The 27,251-nt window shown below is 38.2% G+C and overlaps 1 protein-coding gene and 1 long non-coding RNA gene across 4 annotated transcripts in view; one reads left to right on the forward strand and one right to left on the reverse strand.

The window, feature by feature from the left end:
* Positions 1 to 27,251, reverse strand: part of LOC128203144 (uncharacterized) — a 175,012-nt gene that overhangs the window by 16,459 nt on the left and 131,302 nt on the right. Inside the window, exon 1 of one of the 3 annotated variants that reach the window (XM_052904428.1) lies at positions 14,776 to 15,124. The exons of 1 other annotated variant lie outside the window; for it this stretch is intronic. The gene's annotated coding sequence lies outside the window, so the exon portion shown is untranslated. Of the gene's footprint in view, positions 1 to 7,664; positions 7,757 to 14,775; positions 15,125 to 27,251 lie in introns of those variants that run through there. One more of the 3 variants, XM_052904433.1, reaches the window with a different exon arrangement.
* On the forward strand, positions 1,789 to 3,703 carry LOC128203153 (uncharacterized). Its single transcript, XR_008255878.1, has 3 exons — positions 1,789 to 1,880; positions 3,079 to 3,140; positions 3,553 to 3,703. It is a non-coding gene; the product is annotated as an uncharacterized LOC128203153 (long non-coding RNA).

The raw sequence follows: 27,251 nt of genomic DNA on the forward strand, positions 1-27,251 counted from the left end.
GTCATTTCTGACCTACCCCCTGGCTGGAGCAATGATGACTATTTATTCAATGATTTCACAGAGCCTTTGGTACATGTATTTCATTTCTGAAGGGCAAATTAGAGATTTGTATTCAGAGAGCACAATAAAGCAGTCTGTACGAAAGTCATAATCACATTGCAGGACACGAGGTCCTGCAATACTGTTTGCATTGCAGGACCGGACCAGTTTTAGCAGGTCCAAAAATGTTATGTACATTTTAGTCATTCTCAGAATATAAAACCAGAGTGATGATGCTATGTGTACCATACCGTTAGATTTATCATTATCAAACCTCTGATGAATGAGGTCTGATTTTCAAGAGTCAAAATCAGATCTTTAAGAGTCATTGTCCGTTTTATTTCTAAATTCTTGGTCGTTCTTCATAAATAATAGTTATTATCTGTCATAAGATGGCATTGCAAGGTAATGATTATCTATACTTGGTTTAATAGCTTCCAAAACATAAATAAAAAATACAATTTCTATTTTCTATAAAGATCAGCAGTATTAATCCACTTTCAATTCTAGAAAAAAATCAAGGAATAAGAAATATATAGAATACTTTGTTGTCTTATTTCCTTCTCAGTCTCTTCGGTGGTAAACAAATTCCAAGAGTCAAAGAGGAAAAATATGTTCTGACTCCTATGAACGTATTATTTATTTAATGCATGTTCAGTGAAACAGGAATTATGCATGTATTACTAGTTATGTAACCCTATGCATCCTTGTCACTCACTGACTCCTATATGCACCATCGATTGTTTAGTTGCAACAACATATTTGTACTTTCGGTTTCACTTTCAAGTTTTTCATATTTTTTCCTGAAGTAAACAAAAACATTCAACGTTCCTATTGTCAATATTGCAACATTGTTTTTTATTTTTCATTAATCGCATAACAATAAAACTCTTTTGTTATAGAACTTAACACTGACAACGATTTACGCAGTTCTTCTTTCACTTTCATTAAAATTGACAGGAAGTAAGCGTGCACCTGTGTCCCGCGCTTTTAAGACCATGTGCTACGAAAAATGTTTATTCATTTCTGTTACACATTAAGAACAAATACAAATTTCATTAATTTCATGTAAGACAAGATATAAAAAAAAACAAAAACAAAATATATTTTAGCATTGTTGTTTTTCAAACCATCGTACTTAGCAAAAAAGCCGAAGATGTCCATTAATTTGCATAATGGGCGGAGTTTATAATTAGCGTCATTAGTTTGAGTTGGTAACGGTCAGATTCCAGATTGATAATCACTTGTCACTTCGGCAGTTAATTGCTTTTGACTTTAATTGATTAAACAAACATTTAGAGCTTGCCTTGCTGCTCCTTTCAAATGATACCGACTCTTGCACTGAAATTATCCCGGGTTAAAACTGACGCATTGCACAAATTAATGATGCGTCAATTTCGGTTTCATTTACGATTTCTGTGCTTCAAAACCCGGGTCAATTGAAAGCCCTGAATTTATGTTGTAAACAAGGGTTAGTTAATTAAATTAACAAGAAACACTTTTGACACAATCAATAAACAACAGATTTTTCTCTAAAATTATTGCCGGACACGTGGGCCTACAATATTCATGCGATTGCCGGACCTCGCCATTTATTACCGGCGGGAGTCAAGGTCCGACGAACTTTCGTACAGACTGAGTTGAGGTGTAAATATATGCTTATGGAATCAAACTTGAATATATTAATCCGCATTTCACGCTACAGTGAACTTTATGAAGATTTCAATAGAGCATTGGACGCCATTTTGTTTATAAGGAACCACAACAACAACAAATGGAGCCATAACAAATCCTACTCCTAGTTTGGAAGCCGAGCAAATAAGTTTGAATTTATTGTAAAGGTGAGTTCATCTGAGATGCATGTTTTTACTTTTTTATTGAATTTCATATTTTGAAAACTCAAACGGTTTACTAGAAACTTCACGCTTTATCTATCTTCGCGTTCCAACTTAGGTACGGGGTTTCCCGAATTTACGGAGATTTAAATATTGCCATTTCTACTTTTATTTCACAGGGTTTTCTCATATTTTGTTTGAAAGCATCAGATTAAACGGCCATGTGTCGGTTTTACAACGATTGTTTGGGATATTAAGCTGCTAAACATAATCTTATAGTAGGTGAAACAATTTGTTAATGTCATGCCGACGGCTGCTGCCATTTTGAATATTCTGAACAATCTGCATTATGACCCATAACACACAAAAAACAAACCAGAAACGTTACTTTCTGTACTTTCTAAATACGCGAGTCACAATGTTGTTCTTTTTTAAGATTTAATGTATTACTGAATGAAAAAAATGAACAGTGATTGGGCTAGTCTTATTTATTGCTGTATTGTTTTTAATTGACAGGTTAACAATTGCAAATTATGAAAGAAAAAGAGAATTTATTCAGCGTACATTTAGACCTAATTTTATACATGTATGTCTTATTTATTGAATATTCACGTGTCTTTTGATCTTATATAAACAATTTATGCACTAGTCAATTGTACCCCCCCCCCCGCCGTAAACTATACAATAAAAGAAATAATAAGTGGCACATTGTTGCACCTGACTCATCTATCATGGGACAGTGTAGGACAGATTTTTCCAGCACTGGAAACATGACCGGAAACACATGTCGGGTATGCAAGAAAACTTGTCAGAGTGAGGATGGAAAGTGGGTCCAACTCCCTGAGTGTGATGATCCCCTCCAAAAAAATATAGTGCCTGTTTAAACCAAAGCCCTCCACCACTTGCTTACAATTATATATTTAAATTATATATATGATAATGAAAATTTTAAGTGTTCCCTGGTTATGCGAGTAGTAATTGTACCCCCCCCCCCCCCCGACACGCACACACTTGATATCCATCCCCCATCTCCCCCCAACACAATTTAGTGTAAATGCCAGCTTTACCAACCTAACTAGAAGCCATTATTGAATGTCCTCATGAAAATAAGTTTTTTGGTAAGTCCATCAACCAAGTATAGTGCATCTTTTTAGTAATCCAATTCCTTAATAACTTACTATAAATTTGTTATTGTTTGCAACAGGTTGGAGATGGGGATGATGACAGACCATCCAGCCAAACTTAAATTGAAGCAGACATCATGCGGTTATTAGTATTTCACAATCTCTTTACGAAAATATATCCAATCAGTAGCATTGTTTGAGCGGGTTTGATTCTTTTCAGTATATCTTTTCTTTTTGCTTCATTCCTAAATTACTTTGTTTCATGCTGGTTATAAATGAATTCCAGTCGCGGCCATGAGATTATATCATTTTCTAATGAAACAACATCTGCGTGTTTTTCAATTTTTTTAAACTATTTTGTTTGCCCTTTTATTTTAGCATTACATTAGGAACTTAATCTATACTTAAGCAGTTAAACAAGACTTAAAATATCACAAACCAAATGGGATAAAAAGTGGGTCAGTTACATCAAGGTTTTTGACTTATCCCTCAATACTTCTTAATACAATTCAACATTCTGTAAAAACACATATGCATTGTTTCTTTTTTTATAGCCACCTGGTTGCTGAAGCCCTAGAGGACCTTTATGTTTACAGCAAAAATGTAATAATTTAGCAACATATATAGGCAATTGCTAAACTCTGTTCTGTTAATTTTGTGCCAAATTTAGCATTTAAAACCAGATACCAGATACTTTCAGTTTTTGCTTGTTTGTTCGGTTTCTTTTATTGCATGATTTTTTCAAGAAGCAATCAGTTCAGTATATATAGTATAGAGTTACGGTGTTTTGACTGTCAATGAATCCAAGATCACTATTTGTATGTTGTTGAACTGATATGTTAAATATAAAAAAAAACAGCTGTCAGTACAGAAAAGAATGATTGTGCTTTTGAGAACACTGAATTGTATTAACTTAATTTGACACTGTACATATTGCAAGCATTTTTTCAGATAAATCTATATAAATTAATATAATAGATAAATGTAGCCTCAATTTGTGCATATTATCATTTGTGAATAATTCAATAGCCTCATGATGGCATTCTGTATAAATAATATTATCATTAATGATTTTAATTGTTTCAATTTTTTTCATATATAAATGGTTTTGGAATGGAAATTTGGGGCTTGCTCTATTTGCTGGTACACTGAACAAATATGTATGAAATAGTGCTTAGTAAAGCTCAGCTGGCAGTTATTCACTGGGTTCTTATTTTGGGTGTGTTCCAAAATATCACTGACTTGATTACTTTTTAGCTGTACTATTCGAAGAATAAGGAGAGCTATCCTTATAATGTCACCCGAGCGTCGGCGTCGGCGTAACCACTTACGTTACAGTTTGTGTACCACCTCAAATATTTTCAAAGTGCATTGACATATGGCTTTGAAACTTTGTACACTTGTTCAACATCATGCCCCCATCCTGTACACAGGAGGAGGTCACAGTATCGATCATTTTGACAGAATTAAGCCCCTTTTTCTACTTAGAATTTACGTTAAAGTTTGCGTACCACCTCAAATATTTTCCAATTCAATTTATGTAAATATTTCAGCACATCATGTATTGCAATGAAATCTAATCTAACAGTGATCTATGCATGTTTCGCCAAAGGTTTTCAATCAATACACCAAAAAAACGGCGGAAAAGTCCAGCGCGCTGTCTCTGTGACAGCTCTTGTTTGTATATATACCATATAGACGCTAAATTTAGAATATATTTTCAGCTCTGTTCAATGTTGATTGTAATTGCAACTTTTTATTTCTTTTAAGATCACCTTGTTGGTTTAAATATTATTTGATGGTTAGAGTTCATTTGTTTGTAATTACACCTTGATAAGTTTAAACTTATTTAACATACTGGGTCTTTAAGAAAGTCCCATGATATGGAAATTTGGTTTTGACTATTTCTATGCTTAATTCAAAATATACTTCATGTCAAAAATGTTATGAGAGGTCATAACATATTGGGCCATTAAAGGTCTAGAAAATTTTAACATTAATTTATTCATACAATTTTATTTCCCACCAGATGTAAAAACAACAAACTTTTTATCAAAAAGCAAGACAAAAAGGTCATTGTGGGTGATCTGTTAAAAATACATGTGTACATGCATATTTAACTGTCAAAGGTCTAAAATAGCAAATTTTAGCAAAGCTGTTTAAATTATTTATTAATTAAAATTTAGATAATTTTGATCATAAGACATGAAGTTTGTCAGATTCATTTGTCATTTTGTCATATCAAACACAATTTCTTGAAAGCAAAGGTTATTGAAACCATCATTTAGATTATTCTGTAATGAAAGCAGTATTTTAATTTGCCTTTAAAATCTAAACAACACATTTTTTGTTCAAAATCAACATTTTGCAACTTTTTTATGGGGGGGGGGGGGGGAGGGGGGGTATATTTGTGTTACAAACAAATAAGAATATATTCTGTATTCTCACTGAGATGTTTTGCAGACAATTCGCCAGAGCTCCTTGTCTACAAATTTATCATACACAATCAATAATTCCTTTTGAGTAAATGTTTTGCCATTCTGGTTAAAATTATAATAACCCCTGATTGTAATATACTTCAGTGCAACATTATTGGTATGTGATAATTTTTATTTATTTTCTGTTTGTAACATATTCTTCAAATGCGTTTGTGTACTTGATCTCAAACGCATAGTAGCTTTATTTTAAGTTAAATAAGAAGAATAACTCCAAACTTCATATAAAATATATAGTAATGCTTATATATACTGTATACACTATTATTGTAGATGGTTGTGTATATACTTAATAAATTGCTAACAGCAACAGAACTGTTCGTTATTTAAAAAGTTTCATTTACATATATACAAAAAACGTTTCCCTTTTACTCCTAGTATGTTTCACTTAGTCATTAAATAAACTTTAAAGTGTCCGGCAATAACATTCAAGCCCTTAGAGGAAGTGCCTTAGTTCATATTAATCTACTAAATTGTCAAGGGTCACAACTCATACAAAATTGAAGTTATAATTATGAAACTTGTAAAAAATACATTGATACCGTGAAGAAGTTCATGAAGTTCACAGTTGATAACTTGAATGATTGTTTAAAAAATAAAAAATGTTAAAAAAGGGTCTGAAGAGAAGATTTTCCATTTCCATTGAGACCTGGGAGTAGGATTATTTGTTATTGGTCCCACATTCAGACTTAATATTTATAATGGTGAAGACTATCCCCGCCCAGGCTCCTGGCTGCCATTTCTTTCATGAATCAGCATGGGATGAAGGAGATTAAAAGCAAACATGTGATAGCTTAGGAAGATTTATGGGAATTTTTTATATCAAGCTAGAAGATTTTTAAAGTTTTCAATATATACATATAGCGAAAAGTTGCCCTGTCCCCTGGTGGACAGTTTTTACGAATCAACAAGGGGTGAAGGAATTTATTACTGGGTCACATAAGGAACATTTCTGTGAAATTATATTGAAATCGGGCCAGCAGTTTCTTAAAAGATTTTCAATCAATTAATTTTGGTTGCCATGGCAACTGGAGATTTCCATGGAACCACTTTTATTGAAGGAATCTGGAAGAGGACGGACAACATTCAATCACCTATACCAATAGCTAACACTTGGCATGTGATATTTCTTATCATGTAATGAGTCTAGTATGCGATATCAGCAGAGAGTATCCCCCACCACCACCACCCACCCGCCAACACATTTTACAAGGTAATTTAGGTTCAGACGGAGGGGCGCAAGTCAAAACGTTATGCCCCTTAGTTACTTTCCCTCTAACGACAAATCCTCGGGCCCTTTATACCCATTTTTCACTCAACAGGCCGGCAATGCCGTGTATTAACCTCTTTAATACATATGTTGTTGTTTTCTTATTTTGTAAGTTTTCACTCAACAGGCCGGCAACGCCGTGTATTAACCTCTTTAACACATTTGTTGTTGTTTTCTTATTTTGTAAGTTTTAAGTATTGTTTTCAAGTTTCCTGCAATCCACCGGCTTCATACTCATTGTTTTTGTCTTAAATGTTGATTAAAATCATGCGTTTTGTCAATTTGTGATATTTTCTGAACTATTTTTTGTGTGTAGTGCTGTTTACACAGGAACACATTGAAGATTGGAATTTGCTGTACAGTTTCCGACTACAAAAAGACGAGATAGGGACATTGACTTTTTTGTCTTAAAACAATATAGTTATACCAACACATCGCATACCATTGACTCCTCTTTTCATGGCACCTTTTAAAAAATGGCTTATTTCTATGTTGAATAATAAATTTGAAAAAAAAACTGGACTCATTAACATAATTGGCATTAGATATCTTCAGATGTGTTGTTTATCTCATTATACTAACCCAAAATTATATTAATCAACAATTAAGATACAAACAATGAGTCAGACGCCGGTGCTGTTTTGCATTTTAATTTCCTTCTGGCTTGGAGTTAACTCACTCTTAAATTAAATCAAAAAGGCAAACAAAATGTTGTTGTCATTTCATGTTTCCATCAATTTCAATTGTTCACCTTGGAAATTTCACAACACAATATATCCGAAGTTTTCTAGTACGAATCACTGACATCTTCGATCTGTATTTTCATATCTGTCATAATTCAATTTAATAAACATGATAACGTAGTAATAGAACAATTGTTTGTACTAAGATAAACAAATACCTCGTATCCCTTATGTAAACATGTAGGTAACAGCTGTTAATTTTCAAGTTAATTCAATGTTGCCGCTTCCTTTAAAATGTCATCAGACACAACGCTACCAGGTAAATAAAATACGCCGCCCTAATACTCCACATTGGTTATCTAACACTAGCATACTGTATATGTTCCCAAACTGCTTTTGCTTTTGCCTCCCTTAAGGGTTTTAATTATTTATCAATCCAAATAGATCAATAAATTGTGACTATGTAATTAATACATGATTTCACAGTCGCCAAATTTGATTTTAAGACGGACATTGAATTCACGTGCGAACTTTAGAACTTTATACCGTTCGCACGTAGTAAACGGGCATACTAATGTATACTACAGAACGCCCGGGCGTACCTATGCATACTCCAGAGTGCCCGTGCATAACTATGCATACTCCAGATTGCCTAGGCATACTTATGCATACTCCAGAGTACCCGGGCGTACCTAAGCATACTCCAGATTGTCCGGACATAACTAGGAACAGGCGCGTAGGAGCTGGGGCCGCAGGGGCTGCGACCGCGGCCCCAATATTCTGGCTAGTAACGGCGATGGGGCCGCGAATATTTGATACTGATTTTCTTAATGATCGTATTTTAAATAAAGTTACGAGCATATAGATTAATACCAGTCTGACACGATATTGAATAAACAGGTCACCATGTCATAATTAAACCTGTGACCATCTAGCTAATTGGCGTGTGAATGGCGTGAAAACAGTCGGCGGATTATTAAAGACGGGTAAGTGAAAGAAGAGGCAATATTAAAAAACTGTAGTTCATTGTAATAATTGCGAATTCTCGTTAAAATAGAATTGTCATTAAATAGCCACCAATACGTATTATTTTAAACTCGTCACATTAAAGCTTGACTTTAAAATGGACGTTCCAAATCAGCCTAAACGTTTTCCGAAGAGATCTTTTGGCACTAAAAAAAACTGAACACATGGCATTCAACTCGCAATGGTTCCAAAGTCACTCGTGGCTTCACTATGAAAAGGTAAACTGCAATAATTTGTTATTTGACGTAAACAGTGTACTGTACCACGTGATAAATTGCGTCATAAATGCTACGTCGGAAGGCAATATTTTGATTTGAAAAAAGACTTTAAACAAAGATAACTTCACTATTTCTTCACCATTTTAAATGAAACTTAGCACAGTCTACGCCGCTTACGGAGCCACACCTTCGGTCTTTTATCAGAATTTGATTGATAGTTTAGTTTCTTTAAACACTTCGAAAAACGTTTTCACAATACGGCCGTCTGACGGAGCACTGTCAAACATTATTTTGGAAACAGGTTTGCAAGTGTTTGATGAAACTAATGACCTCATCAAATTTCGGTAATAAAAAAATGCGATGTTTCATTTAAAATGGTGTTGTAAATGAAAAGTTATCTTTGATTTAAGTCTTCATTTTAAGCAAATTTTTGCCTTCCGACGAAGCATTATGACGTAATTTATAAAGTGGTATACACACATTGATAAATTGTGGGACTGCTCAAATATGAATAAATGCTATTAAACGATAATAGTTTTATATCAACAACTGTTTTAACCAGAAAGGTTTAGATAAAAGCATGAAAATTAAACCTGAACTCACTGGAAATCGAGTCATTCAATGCTTAAAATTGAAAAAAATCTCGAGCCCACCCCTTCCGCGGCCCCAATATCAATTCCCTTCCTACGCGCCTGAGGAATACTCCAGAATACGGGCGTACCTAGGCTTACTCCAGATTGCACAGGCGTAACTATGCATACTCTATTGTACCCGGGCGTACCTATGCATACTCTAGTGTACCCGGGCGTACCTATGCATACTCTAGTGTACCCGGGCGTACCTATGCATATAACAGAACGACCGGGCGTACCTATGCATACTGCAGATGGACCGGGTGTACCTTTGCATATTACAGAACGGTCGGGTGTACCTATGCATACAACAGGACGACCGGGGGTACCTATGCATACTGCAGAAGAACCGGGTGTACCTTTGCATACTACAGAACGGTCGGGCTTACCTCTGCATACTACAGAACGGTCGGGCTTACCTCTGCATACTACAGAACGGTCGGGCGTACCAATGCATACTTCAGAGAGCCCGGACGTACCTATGTATACTACAGACTGCACAGGCGTAACTATGTATACTACAGAACGGTCGGGTGTACCTATGCATACCATAGAACCGCCGGGCGTACCTATGCATACAACAGAACGACCGGGCGTACCTAGGCATACTACAGAACGACCGAACGTACCTGCATACTACAAAACGGTCGGGCGTACCTATGCATACTACAGAACGGTATGGTTTACCTATGCATATTACAGAACGGTCGGGCGTACCTATGCATACTACAGAACGGTCGGGCGTACTTATGCATAGTACAGAACGGTATGGTGTACCTATGTATACTGCAGAACTGTCGGGCGTACCTATGCATACTACAGAACGGTATGGTTTACCTATGTATACTATAGAACGGTCGGGCTTACCTATGCATTCTACAGAACGACCGGGCGTACCTATGCATACTACAGAACGGTCGGGTGTACCCTATTCATACTACAGAACGGTCAGGCTTATCTATGCATACTACAGAACGGTCGGGCTTATCTATGCATACTACAGAACAGTCATGTGTACCTATGCATAATACGGAACTGTCGGGCGTACCTATGCATACTACCTATGCATACTACAAAACGGTCGGGTGTAACTATGCATACTTCAGAACGGTCGGGCTTAACTATGCATACTACAGAACTGTCGGGTGTACCTATGCATACTACAGAACGGTATGGTTTACCTATGTATACTACAGAACTGTCGGGCGTACCTATGCTTACTACAGAACGGTCGGGCTTATCTATGCATACTACAGAACGGTCGGGCTTATCTATGCATACTACAGAACGGTCAGGTGTACCTATGCATACTACAGAACTGTCGGGCGTACCTATGCATACTACACAACGACCGGGCGTATCTATTCATACTACAAAACGGTCGGGCGTACCTTTGCATACTACAGAACGGTTTGATATACCTATGTATACTACAGAACGGTCGGGCTTACCTATGCATACTACAGAAAGACCGCGCGTACCGATGCATACTACAGAACGCCCGGGCGTACCTATGCATACTACCTATGCATACTACAGAACGGTCGGGTGTAACTATGCATACTTCAGAACGGTCGGGCTTAACTATGCATACTACAGAACTGTCGGGTGTACCTATGCATACTACAGAACGGTATGGTTTACCTATGTATACTACAGAACTGTCGGGCGTACCTATGCTTACTACAGAACGGTCGGGCTTATCTATGCATACTACAGAACGGTCGGGCTTATCTATGCATACTACAGAACGGTCAGGTGTACCTATGCATACTACAGAACTGTCGGGCGTACCTATGCATACTACAGAACGACCGGGCGTATCTATTCATACTACAAAACGGTCGGGCGTACCTTTGCATACTACAGAACGGTTTGGTATACCTATGTAAACTACAAAACGGTCGGGCTTACCTATGCATACTACAGAAAGACCGCGCGTACCGATGCATACTACAGAACGCCCGGGCGTACCTATGCATCCTGCAGAGTGCCCGGGTATACCTTTGCATACTCCAGAGTGCCCTGGTGTACCTTTGCATACCCCATATCGCCCGGGCGTACCTATGCATTGTTAAGAACAACCGGGCGTAGCCTTGCCTACTCCAGAGTGCCCGGGTATACTTATGCATCCTACAGAACGCCGGGGCGTACTTATGCATACTCCAAAGTGCCCGGGCGTACCTATGCATACTCCAGAGTGCACGGGCGAACCGATGCATACTTCAGAGTGCGAGGGCGTAACTATGCATACTCCAGAGTGCCCGTACGTACCCATGCATTATCCAGGTCGCCGGGGCATACTTATGCATACTACAGAGTGCCTGGGCGTACCTATGCATACTCCAGAGTACCTATGCTTTCCCCAGATTGCCGGGGCGTACCAATGCATACTTCAGAGTGCCAGGGCGTGACTATGCATACTCCAGAGTACCCGTACGTACCCATGCATTATCCAGGTCAACGGGGCGTTCTTATGCATACTCCAGAGTGCCTGGGCGTACCTATGCATACTCCAGAGTGTCTGTGTATACCTATGCATACTCCAGAGTGCCTGGGCGTACCTATGCATACTCCAGAGTGCCTGGGCGTACCTATGCATACTCCAGAGTGTCTGTGTATACCTATGCATACTCCAGAGTGTCTGTGTATACCTAACTCCAGAGTGTCTGTGTATACCTATGCATACTCCAGAGTGTCTGTGTATACCTATGCATACTCCAGAGTGTCTGTGTATACTTATGCATACTTCAGAGTGCCTGGGCGTATCTATGCATACTACAGATCGCCCAGGCGTACGTATGCATACCTCAGATCGCCGGGGCGTACCTTTGCATACTCCAGAGTGTCTGTGTATAAATTTGCATACTCCAGAGTGCCCGGACGTACGTATGCACACCCCAGATTGCTGAGGCGTACCTATGCATACTCAAGGGTCCCTGTGTATACCTATGCATACTACAGAGTGCCAGGACGTACATATGCATACCCCAGATCGGCGGGGCGTACATATGAATACTCCAGAGTTTCCGTGTATACATATGCATACTACAGAGTGCCTGGGCGTACCTATGCATACTACAGTGTGCCCGGACGTACGTATGCATACCCCAGATCGGCGGGGCGTTCCTATAAATACTCCAGAGTGTCCGTGTATACCTATGCATACTACAGAGTGCCTGAGCGTACCTATGCATACAACGGAGTTCCAGAGCGTACATATACAGAACGCATGGGTGCACCTATGCATACATCCGAACAACCGGGCGTACCAATCAATACTCCAGAACGCCGGGGCATACTTTTGCATACTCTGAACGCTCAGGCGTACCAATGAATACTTCAGAACACCCGAATGTACGTTTGCATAGTCCGGATTGCCGGGCGTACTTTTGCATACACCAGAACGCCCGGGCATACATATATGCAAACTCCATAACGCCCGGGCGTACTTACGCATACTACAGAACAACCGGGCGTACCTATGCATACTAGAGATGGACCGCGCGTACCGATGCATACTGCAAAATGATCTGGGGTGCCTATGCATACTACATTACAACCGAGCGTACCTATGCTTACTACAGAACGCCCGGGCGTACCTATGCATACTCCAGAGTGCCAGGGTGTACCTTTGTATTCTCCAGAACGCCCGGGCGAACCTAAGAATACCGATCAGGCGTAGCCATGCCAACACCAGAGTGCCTTGGTGTACTTATGCATACTACAGAACGCCTGGGTGTACTATGCATATCCAGAGTGTCGAATGTACCTTCGCATACTCCAGATTGCGGGCGTACCTATGCATACACCAGAACGCCTGGGCATGCATATGCAAACTCCATAACGCCCGGGCGTGCTTATGCATACACTAGAACGCCCGGGCGTACCATGCATACTACAGAACGCCCGGGCGTATGTATGCATACACCAGAACGCCTGGGCGTACCAATGCATACACTAGAACTACCGGGCGTACCTATACATACACTAGAACACACGGGCGTACCTATACATACACAAGAACGCCTGGGCGTACCTATGCATACACCAGAACGCCCGGGCGTACCTATGCATACACCAGAACACCCGGGCATACAAATGCATACACCAGAACGCCTGGGCATATCTATGCATACTCCAAAGTACTCAGGCGTACCAATGCAAACTCCCCTCGGGCGTACCTATGCATACACAGTTAGATAGCGCTCACTCCGCCCATTCTTATTCATTAAGCATTTACACATTATAGCAAATTAGTCAGATAATTGTGTTGAAAGCCGAAAGTTCCATTACTGACCAATATATATGTGTTTATTTGGCTTGTAATGGTTCATTCCGATCATATTCGTTGTATATGAAGTAAAATATCTGAACATGTTTGTAAGTATTTGTACGGCTTAAATGGTTCTGAAATGAACTGTTCCAATCACCAGTATAATATATATATATATATATATATATATATATATATATATATATATATATATATATATATATATATATATATATATATATATATATATATATATATATATAACAGGGATTATCGTCATATGGAGCCTTAGCACATGAGGCCAGAATCGCCTTCGTTGTTCTCACATAGTTCGTCAGGATCGTCACCCTTGATAGAGAGAGTAGGCCAAATTGAAACTTCCTCGACATGTTGTGCGAAGGTCCAATTAAACATTTTCATATGAAACTTTTACAATAAGAACTTTTGTCATTTATATTCATAAACATTTAAATAAAATAATTAATTCAACGAAAAGTAAAAGTCTTTCGTTTAATTTGTAAAGCACTGAACTAACATCAACCTTTGGGCGACACGATTACACGGAATATGACCGCATATTGCGAATAGATTTGTTTGAGGAAATTTCGGAATCTTCTAAGTTGAACAGAATTAATTTTTCTGTTAAAACATAAATTCTTCACATATATGAATTCTTAGCTAAAACATATCCATGACAAGAAAATAATTAAGAAAAATATAATGCGAACCCAAAGGTTGTTTTCATGATATAATTTTTTTTTTTTTAATTTGTGATTTTTCATAAAATTATACATCCTGCTGATCCTGAACCTTTTTAAAGTGTTCAAAACCGTTTGCAAAAATGTTTTATTAATTTAGAAATAATTTAGAAAGAGAAATACACAATTACTGTTGGACGACCCAAAATATATCATATGGGCGACACGAGTTTTCCAAAGGCTGCAACAATGTTATCCAAAGGTTGCATTGGTCTAAATATATATCGTGTTAGAAAACTGTCAACACAGTCTTAATTACCTACAAAATCCTAGGTTAGTTTTTTGTAAAAAAATGTTAGTTATCTAAATTTTCTCAACAGCAGTACCATTTGTGTACGTGTCTGCAAATTGACTTGAGATATTTTGTTTTCCAGTTTATAACTTTCATTAAAAGAACACAAAAGAAACTATTAACTTACTTTATTATGCAGTTTTCCGCTTTCTCCAGCAGTCCACGCATTTAAGCACCGTCTGTCCAACGTACCAGCCAGCTATGGTAGCCTCCGCCGATTGATCAGAGACGAATATCCGGGCAAGTTAAATAGAAACCGGTAGATTGCATGGCTCGTTGAACAATCTCGTTTTGAAAGACGATATAAAGAATGTTCACGTCATATTATATGCAAACTGGCCACGTTCGTCCTTGACACAGATGAAGACCCCGTTCCGTTTTAATGTTAGTTACATTGCAGACTTAAATTTCTAAATAAACCCTTACACAGCAAAATTACAAAACGTTGATATCAACTCATTTCAACAGTTTTCATAAGGTAGACGATTTTCTTTGTCCGCAAACATCTTCATCGAAAGGAAAGGTTGTTGGTAGGATTATACGAAGCTGTTTTCTTTCTATCCTGACGGCGATATATATGTTTATAAATGTTATTATATCTTTTGAGGAAGCACTTCCGACGTTGGACAGTCGCCAACACCTCTTATGGAAAGCCATGCTTAGGGAAAAACAAGGGCTAGTGTTAAATGGTAAACTACGGATTGGTTTTCTGTCATAAAACAACACCTAAACTACTAAGAATCGAAACCACGCCAATAGCAATACGGCTACTTGTACTTGACTTACAGTGTCACCTGACCTCTTTGTAAGGGGCTCCGACAAGTACACAGTAGCAGATGATTATAATACAAAAGTTGTACTTGACAATCAGATTAAAAAATGCATGGGGCATGGTAAAACATAGCAATAAAAGCAAGTATAGCATTAAACAAGTTCGTTATTGTTATTTAGTGTATGCAATGTATGATTCAGGTAGAAATACTTTCTAAACTTTAAAATAATTTATTTCTAATTATCATCGGAAGTTTGTTACAGTATTATAACCATCTCTAATTCAAAACTCCAAATTAGGGAAACAAAACATGTATTTATTTCCTTTACGAGACTCAACAAAAAATCGACGTTTGTTTAGATCCATTGTCAAAACTCAATGGATTTCGCTGTTTTTCTTCCTTTCTCCAATAAGAATCACCTGTTTTATACAAGTGAAATTGATATCATTATTGAAATAACCACCTTAATGCTTCTCTCATTAAATTAGAATCCGTATTAAATGAAATGCAGAAATGTTCTAACAAACCACAAAGAAGTTAGAAATGACCATATAGTCATTATAAATGAACAGGTTTTTACTTTTATTTGCGTTATTTACAAAGGTGATCTAAACGAATATACTTTTGGTGACCTTAAGTTTCATTATGTCAGATGTTTTATCAAATTTAATAAAAATTGTTACTCAAATCAACTTACTTGTCTTTTTCACTACTATGTCCAAACAAGCTTTAAAGCAAATGTGCATGCTTCGGATTAGGCTGCGTCATGTTAATTTGTTGATACGATTTACTTTGGTATTATATAAAGGTCAGAATGTAAACTTCATAATTATGATGTTTTTGATGTCACAGGTTTTATAATGAGCATAGAAAACAACAAAAAATATCGTCGTAAATCTGGAGGTATTGGGTTTTTTATCTTCAATATTGCCACAACATCAAAAAGTTTTGTGGATAAAACCTCAGTTTAAAAATAACAATGGTCGAAGTAGACTTCCCCAGAATCGTCGCTCTTTTTATGAACCAGGAGGAATTGTTGACTTTTGAAGAATTATAGCCTGATGCGAAACAATTATAATCGTTTGATTTGGGCCGGAAAATGCATAAGCTACATCTCGAACGTAAACGTATTACTAGTTGTTGATGCCAGTGTTTTGAGATTGGATGATGATTCTATAAATACTGTTAATCATGAGCATTATTTGCGGGAAGCTAACTTAAATATCAGTAGAGTATCACGAGCCAAAGGCCTTCATCTTATTGGCCGAAATGTACAAGATATTTGTAAAAATAATTGTTATACATGTATACACATGATCACATTGTACTCAATGCGCATGCCTAGAACCTTAAGGATAACCACGACCCTACCGTAACATCCTGGTAGTTGTAATAGAATAAAGCATAGTTTAAAGGGGCTGTCTCACGTATGATAAAATAGCGAGAAAAAAGAAGAAAATTGTCGAAAACTGACATAAACTTGGCATCGATGTGTACAATGCATTGAAACTTACTAACTGAAGTACCACATATTTTACAATTTATGTAAGTTTAGCAGTTATTTCGTATTTTTCCATTAAAAAAGATTACTGGGGTTGTCTAGCAGGTAGAGTTCATTCCTTATGCGTGATTGGCTAGTCGGTGTTATTACGTAATATTACTGAGGTAGGTTTATATCTTAATTATGTCACCTGATTAGAAAAAGCCTACATAGCGCAGTGAGTAAGATGCCGGCCTACAATTTTAGCGACGCGGGTTCGAACCCGGTCTCCGACACATTTTTTTTTTTACAGTTTGATACTTTTGTTTATAATTATGATATCAAAGCGTAACACATTCTATTAGGTAATTTCCCTGAGATTCGTTACAGAAAAAACTTATTTTGGTGCCAATCTGTGACACAGTCCCTTTAACACGTATCGAGTGGACCCAATCTCCCTCAAAACATAACACTAATGACTTACACATCTTAAAAGGAAGATATTCTTCCAAAAAAAAACATAGGTCAATTCACATTTCGGGACACCTCGGTTATAGACTATATAACTTTTGTCTTGAGACATACTAAAATATCTTATTTTTACGTTCGTAAATTTGTACCCAAGTCAATTTTAGCTGCCGATCTCATCCGAAATGGAAAAATGATTAAAAAAGAAATAGTTCCTAACTAATTTTGGTACAAACAGTTTGCAAGATATAAATAGTTTGGTCTCAACCGTTCATTTACATAATAATCCCGGATTTAACAAACAATGATGTAATATTAAACTCCCCTTTTACCGAAATTTAAATAAACTATGATATTAAAATGCAATGATGGTAAAGCATCTAGCTTATCAGACGAAATATGTAATGGATACATTCAACACTTACTCTTACCTAAATATACTAAACCTTTCAACCTGATATTTGATTCTGGAGTGGTATTCGGAGATTTGACAACTGGCTTAATTCATATTTACAAAGGCGAAGGTTCGCCTTAAGATCCCGCAATCTACCGCCTATTCGCTATATTAAGTTATCTTTAAGTTATTTAACGCAGTTCTAAACGTGCGAATCATGATCACAACGTTTGGTGTTCAGCAACAAGTCATTAATAACAAAGCTGTATTTACTACTACGAATTATGTATTTGCGTTGAATTATTTGATTACCTTATTCGTTGGGTACGTTGACCTTTCTCGTTGTTTTTATACAATCCCAATGTCTGAGTTGTTCGTCAAACTAGTTAAAAATGGAGGTGATGGGAAATTCAATAATGAATGCGTAATAAATACAACAATATAAAATCATGAATTCAACTTCTCAGAAGGCTCTGTGTATTTTACGCACCAAATATTTTACAGAGGGAAAGCATTATTTCATTCGAACCGCGTTGGCTCGAACTCTCAGGAACCGGAGAAAATACATCGAGCCTTAAAAGTTATAACAACAAAAGTTCCCTCATGCGTCATTGTGATGTCACAGTCGTATGTATTTAAGAACCATGGGTTTGGATATAGGTTATAACAACATAAGTTTCCCCGTGCGTCATTGTGAGGTCAATGTCGTATGTATTAAAGAACAAATAGGTTTGGATATAGGTTATAACAACATTAGTTCCCCATGCGTCATTGTACGTCAATGTCGTATGTATTTATGAACCAATGGGTTCGGATATAGGTTATAACAACATTAGTTCCCCGTGCGTCATTGTGAAGTCGATGTCGTATGTATTTAAGAACCAATTGGTTTGGATATAGGTTATAACAACAAAAGTTCCCCATGCGTCATTGTACGTCAATGTCGTTTGTATTTATGAACCAATTGGTTTGGATATAGGTTATAACAATATTAGTTCCCCCATGCGTCATTGTGAAGTCGATGTCGTATGTATTTAAGAACCAATTGGTTTGGATATAGGTTATAACAACAAAAGTTCCCCATGCGTCATTGTACGTCAATGTCGTTTGTATTTATGAACCAATGGGTTTGGATACAGATTATAACAACATTAGTTCCCCGTGCGTCATTGTGAAGTCGATGTCGTATGTATTTAAGAACCAATTGGTTTGGATACAGATTATAACAACATCAGTTCCCCACGGGTCATTGTGAAGTCGATGTCGTATGTATTTAAGAACCAATAGGTTTGGATATAGGTTATAACAACAAAAGTTCCCCATGCGTCATTGTACGTCAATGTCGTATGTATTTATGAACCAATTGGTTTGGATATAGGTTATAACAACATTAGTTCCCCGTGCGTCATTGTGAAGTCGATGTCGTATGTATTTAAGAACCAATTGGTTTGGATATAGGTTATAACAACATTAGTTCCCCGTGCGTCATTGTGAAGTCGATGTCGTATGTATTTAAGAACCAATTGGTTTGGATATAGGTTATAACAACATCAGTTCCTCATGCGGCATTGTGAAGTCGATGTCGTATGTATTTAAGAACCAATAGGTTTGGATATAGGTTATAACAACATTAGTTCCCCATGCGTCATTGTGAAGTCGATGTCGTATGTAATAAGGAACCAATAGGGTTCAATATAGGTTATAACAACATAAGTTTCCCCACGGGTCATTGTGACGTCAGTTTCGTGTGTATTGAAGAACAAATGGGTTTGGATATAGGTTTTAACAACATTAGTTTCCCCATGCGTCATTGTGACGTCACTGTCATATGTATTTAATAACCAATGGGTCTGTTTACAGGTTATATCAACATTAGTTCCCCCATGCGTCATTGTGACGTCACTGTCATATGTATTTAATAACCAATGGGTCTGTTTACAGGTTATATCAACATTAGTTCCCCCATGCGTCATTGTACGTCAATGTCGTATGTATTGAAGAACCAATGGGTTTGGATACAGGTTATATAAACATTAGTTCCCCCATGCGTCATTGTACGTCAATGTCGTATGTATTGAAGATCCAATAAGGAATAGTACATACCAATGAGGGCTATACAGGTCACTACAATTCATGGACAGGGGCGGATCCAGGATTTGACGTTAGAGGGGGTGTAACGTAGGGGCGTTACCTTTTTACTTGCGCCCATCCCCCAACACCGAAAATTATTTGGTTTAAAGTGTTGAAATGGGCTTTTTTTGACACTCCCCAAGAATATTTTGACAATTTTAAGTCTGAAATGGTTCATTTTGGGCGTGTTTTATTATTTTCTTCTCCTAAATTCAAATAAAAATAGTAAACTTTAACGATATTAGGGGGGCGCGCGCCTGATGTGCTCCCTTCCTAGACTCGATTGTGAATGAGGTCCGCAGTGGTCAGTACTTTTTCTTATATTATAATGCACTCCTAGTTAGAAATACTAGTAGAATATTTTTATACAAGAATAGGCCAATTACATTTCTCAAGTGACATCAACATGTATATACTTTTTAAAGCCAAATAAACATGTCGATATCTTGTAAAATAATTATGTTGTTAAATCTTCACGCCGGTTACACATTTATGAAATTTATTTATTTCAAGAGCCGTTAATATAAAGTGTACTTTATGTCAGTTGACAGCCCAAAAGTAACCTTAGACTTTATAATTTAGTCCGAATTATCTGATTATCCAAATTTCAACAAAAAAAACTTTTTCTCGCTCGCCGGATTAATTTTTTCCATCTCGGCACCAACCATGTCTTCGATATCTCCTTTTTCATGTTGGTAATTTTATTTTCTTCGATTTAAAGTTTCGCAACGTGTTTAGAGACATTCATGAGTTATCATAAATCGTCAGACGAACTACTTTTTTTGCGTGTAACATCAATGTAACAAAGTTTCGAAGTGGGCACCTAAATATCTATGGAATTATAACATCCCTTTTTATCAACTCTTCTTCAAAATACCCCAAGATGACTGATCTTTCTCCGCCCAAAATCACATACAAGCGGGTGTTGTTTTCAATATTCAACTTAAGTTAATCTTATGTTCATTCATCATTGACTTCATTCACTCTATATGACAGTTATTAATAACAAGTAATCCGATAATCCGACACCCTTCTTAGATCCAATTAATGACAATATTGAATACCAGTCCAGGTCACATCCGATCATCAGATGGGGTGATAGCAGGATAAAATAATCAATATCCGATCATCAGAAGGGGTGATAGCAGGATCAATTAGTCAATATCCGGTCATCAGAAGGGGTGATAGCAATATAGAATAATCAATGTCCGGTCATCAGATGGGGTGATGGCAGGATAAATAATCAATATTCGGTCATCAGAAGGGGTAATAACAGGATAAATAATCAATATTAGTTTCAAATGAGGGCGTCATTCTGCATAGCGCTTTAAACGAAAAAGGATTTCATCTCGAAAACCATAAACTTTTGTAAATATAAATTAAGACCCTACTGTTCAACTCTAAGAGAGTAGACTTAAGGTTATGTACTTAGATTTTGCTTTTTGAAATACGATAAAATTAGTTATAAATATACATGTATAAGTAATGTTAAATTGCTATTAGTTATGGGTTATAGCTTATGACACTAAGCAGAAATACGCCGAGCCTTGACAGCGTCTACATTGCGGGACCACCGTGCGCTGACCTTATGCACTGACTGTATTTAACAACATGTAAATTTAGCATTTAGATGGGTGATGATTGTCTCAGCATAAACTGCTTAATAGAAGTTGAAGAAGTCTACGCGTTATTTTGGATCATCCCTCGTTTTCCGTTTGCAAGTGTATCATTATTGTACAGAAATGGTTGAAATAAAGATATCTATCTTTCTATTCCTCTATATTATTAGCTTACTGGTCAGCACTTTAGTACGCGCCCATTTCCGGTAAAATTGCCGTTCTTGAAAATTCCATGTGGCAACCCCAATACCGGATGTATCACGCAGAAGTTACTTCGTATTTTTATGATTGTGTTATGTTTGTAAAATAAATTGTGACATCGATATCGCGCGTTTTAATATATGCTTGTACAATAGATGTTATTCCAAAGCGAATGAAATGATATTTAAAAGCGCGTCAAGATATCAGTACCAGTAAAAACTTCTTTAACATTTGGATATTCATTTTGTTCCCTAAACTAAAGTGACACTTTTATTCAAAACAAATACATACAATGTATAACAAATATCAATTTTGACTGATAAACCTTTAAGAACTTACTAAATAATGCATTTATGGAAAATATTGATTATTGATAACATAATTTTAAACGTGTATTTACTATTTAATAGCTGAAAATGCAAAAAAAATCTTAAATGATTGGAGAATGCTTAAAGGTTTACTGTGGTCTACTATACTCTCATTAGGTAGAAATACGGTGTTTTATGCTCATTTCTATCAAATTAAACTCGGTTTCCTTCATAAGAACCATTGTTTTCGACATTTATTCAACCATGTTTTTTTAAATATGAAACAATATTATGAATTGTGGTAAATCTTGTTTGGGAGTAAGATTGCATCTTTAACGTAGAGTTACCAAAACAAAAATCGTCAAAGACTCTGAAGCGGCTGTTTATATGGTCTGACCAGGACTACAGTAGACAACGCCACATTTGAAAATAACAAACTGCGATTTCTATGTCCCTTTTTACAAAAATTAAAAATAACTAAAGGTATGCAAGCAAAGACAAAAATGTTTCTGAGCCGGCTTGAAAAATCCGAGCCTCGAATACATTGAGTGATCGGTTACTCGACAAACCGCGTTTGCGGTCTAAACTTTTCATCCCGAGAAAAATCAAGTTAAGGTAAGTAAGTAAGTGGCTCATTGAGAATTTGAGGCAATGCAGGAACATAACTTTAAAAACATATGACTATATCATGATAATAGTCAGATCGCGTGTAAGGTTTAAAAGGTATGCAGCATATGATATAAACGAACACGGCATGATTTTTATCTTAACTTTGTCATTTTGGTAAGCCGATAGCTGTAAAATTTAAACAAACAAAACTCGGTATTTTGTTTTACCAATAACATATCCTTATCTACAAAACAGGATTGTCTGAAAGATTGCTCAATTGAATATGTTTTTCGTTGGTTTGCATTTAAACATCCCATTGTGTCGTCTATTCACACAATGAATTAGGAAGGCAACTGCATCATCTATAAATAACATTCCATGAAAGCCGTCACAAAGAGGTATAGTCTTATTGTTTAAGTGCATATTTACGTCTCCTTGAAGTCTCACATGAACATTCAAAGAATCGAAAAAAATGGAAATAGCAATGCATATCTAACTTAAATCCCAAACACTTTTTAACTTCAGTTAAATACATGAATAAAACAAAATCTGAACTTTTCAAATATTCTAACATCCATTTTTGTCGAGCGGTGCGGTGACCGAGACATAGTTGTCACAATGTCGGTTCCGTGTATATGCGTGTGACGTGCGTCAGTGCGGTGAGCGAGACGTAGTTGTCACAATGTCGGTTCATTGTATATGCGTGTGCCGTGCGTCAGTGCTGTGGGAGAGACATAGTTGTCACAATGTCGGTTCCGTGTGTATGCGTGTGCCGTGTGTCAGTGCGGTGAGCGAGACATAGTTGTGACAATGTTCGTTCCGTGTATATGCGTGTGCTGTGCGTGAGTGCGGTGAGCGAGACGTAGTTGTCACAATGTCTGTTCCGTGTATATGCGTGTGCCGTGCGTGAGTGCGGTGAGCGAGACATAGTTGTCACAGTGTCGGTTCCGTGTATATGCGTGTGCCGTGCGTCAGTGCTGTGGGAGAGATATAGTTGACACAATGTCGGTTCCGTGCAGGGGCGTAGCCAGGCTTTACTGAATGTTACGCACAAATGTGGGAGGGTATGGGAGCCTCGAGCGAGATCTAGTTGTCACAATGTCGGTTCCGTGTATATTTGTGTGCTGTTAGCGAGACATAGTTGTCACAATGGCGGTTCCGTGTATATGTGTGTGCGGTGATCGGGACATAGTTGTCACAATGGCGGTTCCGTGTATATGTGTGAGCCGTGCGTCAGTGCCGTGAGCGAGACAAAGTTGTCATTATGGCGGTTCCGTGTATATGCGTGTGGGGTAAGCGAGACATAGTTGTCACAATGGCGGTTTCATGTATATGTGTGAGCCGTGCGTCAGTGCCGCGAGCGAGACATAGTTGTCATTATGGCGGTTCCGTGTATATGTGTCTGCGGTAAACGAGACATAGTTGTCATTATCGCGGTTCCATGTATATGAGTGCGTTGAGCGAGACATTGTTGTCACCATGGCGGTTCCATGTATATGTGTGTGTCGTGCGTCAGTGTCGTGAGCGAGACATAGTTGCCACAATGGCGGTTCCGTGTATATGCGTGTGTCGTGCGTCAGTTTGGTAAGCTGGACATAGTCGTCACAATGTCGTTTCCGTTATACGTGTATGCCGTGCGTCAGTATGGTAAGCCGGACATAGTTGTTACAATGGCTGTTCCGTGTATATGCGTGTGCCGTGCGTCAGTGCGGTAAGCCGGACATAGTTGTTACAATGGCTTTTCAGTGTATATGCGTGTGCCGTGCGTCAGTGCAGTAAGCCGGACATAGTTGTTACAATGGTTTTTCCGTGTATACGCGTGTGCCGTGCGTCAGTGCGGTGAGCGAGACATAGTTGCCACAATGTCAGTTTCGTGTACATGCGTGTGCCATGCGTCGGTACGGTGAGCGAGACATAGTTGTCACAATGTCGGTTCCGTGTGTATGCGTGTACCGTGTGTCAGTGCGGTGAGCGAGACATAGTTGTCACAATGTCGGTTCCGTGTACATGCGTGTGCCATGCGTCGGTACGGTGAGCGAGACATAGTTGTCACAATGTCGGTTCCGTGTACATGCGTGTGCCATGCGTCGGTACGGTGAGCGAGACAAAGTTGTCACAATGTCGGTTCCGTGTGTATGCGTGTACCGTGTGTCAGTGCGGTGAGCGAGACATAGTTGTCACAATGTCGGTTCCGTGTGTATGCGTGTACCGTGTGTCAGTGCGGTGAGCGAGACATAGTTGTCACAATGTCGGTTCCGTGTACATGCGTGTGCCATGCGTCGGTACGGTGAGCGAGACAAAGTTGCCACAATGTCAGTTTCGTGTATATGCGTGTGCCGTGCGTCAGTGCGGTGAGCGAGACATAGTTGTCACAATGTCGGTTCCGTGTGTATGCGTGTGCCGTGCGTCAGTGCGGTGAGCGAGACATAGTTGTCACAATGTCGGTTCCGTGTATATGCGTGTGACGTGCGTCAGTGCGTTGAGCGAGACATAGTTGCCACAATGGCGGTTCCGTGTACATGCTTGTGACGTGCATCAGTGCGGTGACCGAGACATAGATGTCACAATGTCGGTTCCGTGTACATGCTTGTGACGTGCATCAGTGCGGTGAGCGAGACATTGTTGTCACAATGCCGGTTCCGTGTAAATGCGTGTGTCGTGCATCAGTGCGGTGAGCGAGACATAGTTGTCACAGGGTCGGTTCCGTGTATATGCGTGTGCCGAGCGTCAGTGCGGTAAGCCGGACATAGTTGTTACAATGGTTTTACCGTGTATACCCGTGTGCCGTGCGTCAGTGCGGTGAGCGAGACATAGTTGTCACAATGCCGGTTCCGTGTGTATGCGTGTGCCGTGCGTCAGTGCGGTGAGCGAGACAGTTGTCACAATGTCGGTTCCGTGTATATGCGTGTGCCGTGCGTCAGTGCGGTGAGCGAGACCTAGTTAATTGTCACAATGCCGGTTCCGTGTATATGCGTATGCCGTGCGTCAGTGCGGTAAGCGAGACATAGTTGTCACAATGTCGGTTCTGGGTATATGTGTGTGCCGTGCGTCAGTGCGCAGAGCGAGACATAGTTGTTACAATGCCGGTTCCGTGTATATGCGTGTGTCGTGCATCAGTGCGGAGAGCGAGACATAGTTGTCACAATGCCGGTTCCGTGTATATGCGTGTACCATGCGTCAGTGCGGAGAGCGAGACATAGTTGCCACAATGCCGGTTCCGTGTATATGCGCGTGTGTCGTGCATCAGTGTGGTGAGCGAGACATAGTTGTCACAATGTCGGTTCCGTGTATATGCATGTGCCGTGCATCAGTGCGAGACATAGTTGTAACAATGAAACATAACTTGAACAATTTTAGAGGGGTGCGCGTGCCCACGTGAAAAGCATGCAGTTCACGACCAGGTTATTAACCAAATGCGATAGCTTAAATTGATCTATGACTGAAGTATCTTCGCGTAGGCACTATAAGCCCAGGTCTGCACATGATTTTCAAGTCCGAATAAATCATTTTAACTGTGGGGGTAAGGGCTGTATGCTTTTTAATACCATACAAATGTACTTAAAATTGTATTTGATCATTAATTTTGCTTTTGGGAATAAACGTTAAAGGAGTAACTGGTACAAGTCATATAAAAAAAACGTTTGATGCTGGTTAATTTTATTTACATGCTGATTAAATTTGTGTACAGTTTGGAGACTGGAGGTACCTTTTTCAAATATTATTTTATGATGTAGCTGAATAGATTTTAGACATGCATGTGTTAACAGTGACTCTTGTGTATATATCCATGACCTGAAACATGGTTACTGTGCATTATATTTTCAGAACAACCTTGACTTTTAAAAAACGTGGCAAAATTCGTACACATGTGCTAAATTAGTGTCTTACAAAAAGGTAAATTTTTCTGTTTTTGTGTGCATAAGCGTGATCGCAAGTAATCAGTGGCTCCTCAAATACATGTTTTCATGTCAAATAACAAAGGCATATAAGTTAAGATGAAGCGAAGCAGAAAGGGGATATCAAGTTCTATCTATAAAATGAACTTATTAGAGTGAGCGTTGGTTTGGAAGAGGCAAACTGCATAAAATGACCGAACCATATTCAAGTACGTGTTTAAAAAATCATTCAAATTAAAATTGATTTGTGTAACATATAAGGTGATTTATTATATATTTGCACATAGTTTCTTTAGAAGGGCGGATGACAGGCGAACGGTTTGTCATTATCGTATGGTTGAATGTAACCTCAGATCAACCTCGTTTTCGATTCGGAAATTATATTACTTAAATATTATTCAAAGCAATTTAAAATACGTTTTTTTTCCACATTTTCCCATCTACCCTACTTAGTGTTTCTATTTAAACATTACTCATTAAAGTCTTGCGAACGAAAAAATAGTTAATGTTACTTTTAATTAGGGTACATGTAGCATATTACATGACTGTGTGATAGAGATGCAAACGTGCATACCACTTCATAATTTTTCAATAACGTTAGTGATGGTAAGTATTACTAACTAAGATCGTAAATCATTTGTGATAAATTGTTTGTATGACGACTTTTTATATATTGAAATATGGTCAGGGTCAGTTTTCAAAGTAAAAATGACCCATGGGTACTT

Source organism: Mya arenaria, chromosome 9, assembly GCF_026914265.1.
Source record: "Mya arenaria isolate MELC-2E11 chromosome 9, ASM2691426v1".
Taxonomy (NCBI): domain Eukaryota; kingdom Metazoa; phylum Mollusca; class Bivalvia; order Myida; family Myidae; genus Mya; species Mya arenaria.